The following is a 2,932-nucleotide window of genomic DNA, read 5'->3' on the forward strand; positions in this document are numbered from 1 at the left end:
TTAAGTACTTTAAGAGACAATTTATAATTATTTATAATTGGTTTTTCTTACTTTTTTGATAAAGCAATCTGAAAGTCATAGAAAACACTTTTAAAATTTGAAAATCCATCCAGAAATTTTTTTAAATGATAGCAAATTCATTTTTCAAGAAATTAGAAAGTTTTTTTGCTTGCCAATGGATCTAAGAAAATGTTCCAACTTTGACGTCATGTATCTAAACACCAAAATATTCATCATATTTGTAAAACACATTTTTAAAGCACAGTTAGTAGATACATAAAAGATAGCAAGATTTGAATCAGACACATTTTTTTCCAAAATCTACAGTCTGTTGAAATTCCCCCAAAACACTGGTGTGAGTAAATGGTTTGGCCTCCAGCATGACGAAATAGCATATTCCACATACTAACTCGTAATGATCATGCAAAATGACATGTACTTCACGTCAACGGGTAGAGAGTACTCCAGGGAAGAGATCCAATTATTTTTAGACATTTTCTTCAAACGGTCTTTGCAAACTAAAAAAAAGGGAACAATTTTTCGCATAGGCAGAAAAATAGCTTTAATTACGAGCAAAATGCATACAATATTAAATGTCTTGCGAAATAATGGAGGTAGAAGAATATATCAAACATTATAGGAAACCGGACCTTCTGGATGGGCATGGTCTATATTAACTTTCCATGTGCTCGAGGTCATTGGTCACATTGCAAAGTATGCTCAAAGTGACCTACATAGTGAAAAGTATTCATAGCTTTTGAAATATCTCACATCACTATTGGTCATTTTGTTCAGCTTGACACACGGGTATGTTTACAACTTTCATAAACAAAGCAGCGTGTTTACATGTGTTAAGAAATATCCAATCGTTGGACATCAACAAATCATGTGATTGATGACTAGGTTGGACGAAAACATGAATATAGATTGCTCCCAGTCAAAAATCATGTTTGCTTATTGTTAAGAGTCAATAATTCCTCAAATAGATAATTGATCATTTATATAGCGCAATATCCACTAAACGTGCTCAAAGCGCTTTACAAGGGGTCCCTGGCCAACAGCAACACTTAACATGTAAGACGGGACATGACGCCTGTTAGGCGATATTACATTTTGTTCGGACAAAGACAACGCTGTTAACGGCCAGGTACTCATTTTACACCTGAGTACGGTGAGATAAAGTGAATAAAGAGCCTTTTCCAAGGGCTCAACTATGCGCCGAGCGAGGCTCGAACCCAGGACCTTCCGGTCCGAAAGCGGGTGTCATCCCACAAGACCACATAGCCGCAATTCCTTCTCAAAATTCAACATGAAATCATGAATGACAAGCACAATGTTCGAACAAGCAACACACGATAATAAATCAACGTCTTAGGAAACTCAAATTAAGTCTAATTCATCGTGTCTCTACTTCCCTCAAATATCAATCGATTTAAACGCCAATCTTCTTGTCAAAAAATCACGAACCTGGGACTTCCTAAAGTACTGTATAACTTGAACTTCAGCTTTTATATAGCGCAAATTCCACTAAACGTACTCAAAGCACTTTACAAAGGGCCATTGACCAATAGCAACACGTAACATGTAGAACGAGACATAACGCCTGTTAGGCGATATTACAATTTTTTTCCTACAACGCTGTTGACGACTAGCTACTCATTTTGCACATGGGTAAGGTGAGAGAATGTGAGTAAAAAGCCTTTTCCAAGGACTCACATATGCGTCGAGCGCGGCTCAAACCCAGGACCGTCCGATCCGAAAGCGATTGTCATAACATTAGACCACATTGCCGCACTTCCCTGAAGTCCTGGGTTTGAGATTTTTTTTTAGCAAGATAGGGTTAATTTCATTTGATCTGAAGGACGAGTTTTCTGGACAAAATTCTTAAAGCTGATCTTTTTCTTAGAGTACTTCATGAGAACTGGTTTCAATGGTCATGAAATGTGAAAATTAAAGCTCCAATACCATATATCATAACTGTCTTTGTCCATCAAAGAGGGGGGGGGGGTGAGGGGGAGGGGGGGGGGGGTGAAGTGATCCAGTAGTTCGGGCATTGCACTGTCATCCGGAAGGTCCCGGGTCCCGCTTCGGGAATATTCATTTTTTTCCCAGGGAAAGATTACTGACTGTGAGAACACGGGTGAATCCTGTTGACATCAGAAATTGTGTGTGATGAATTGTCTATATTCCTTCATGGAATGGAATGCCGAGGCGATGGTATCTTATGATACCGTAGCAGAAAGGCGTAATTTTCTGTCCATCATATACGCTTTAACAGTCATGACGTCACTTCCCTCGTAATGACGCATAGTAACTGAGTAACTGGTTCTAAACATCGGAACAATGGCGGACGCCCCTATGAAATACTTCTCTTACAAGCTTAAGTGTATACAAAGGAGAAAAACATTATAAACTTGATCAAGTTTTGACTTTTATAACATTCTGATCACATGACACGTGAAAACGTTCTAGCCAGCATGAAGAATAAAAAGAACCGATTTTCTTTGTTTAAAACCACACTGCTCGTTACTGGGCGGAAGTGACATCAGACTATTGAATCCCATTGGGAAGGGCGAGTTAGAAACAGCGTAAGGTTGTCGAAGTGGATAGGGCATTTTACTTATACTCATAGGACCAGGGTTCCCTACCCACTGTTTGCATGTTACTGGGGTGTTTTTCTTGGAGAAGAAATAAATACCCTATAGCTGGATTTTCGGCGCTATTCTCTCTCATATTATTTATTTCGAGACAGACTATTAAGGCAAATTTTCCTGGATGGCGAATACTGGGAAGGAACTTTTTTTTGACACATTTTGATTTCAAAGATTAATCAGGAAAAAAATTGATTATTAAAATCTTAAATCACACGTTATCAAACTGTGTTTTTTTCTCAAAAAGAATGAACAATTGAACAAACAAACAAACAAACAAG

This window comes from Berghia stephanieae, chromosome 14, assembly GCF_034508935.2.
Source record: "Berghia stephanieae isolate SIO BIC M18660-M18661 chromosome 14, UCSD_Bste_1.3, whole genome shotgun sequence".
Lineage (NCBI taxonomy): Eukaryota > Metazoa > Mollusca > Gastropoda > Nudibranchia > Aeolidiidae > Berghia > Berghia stephanieae.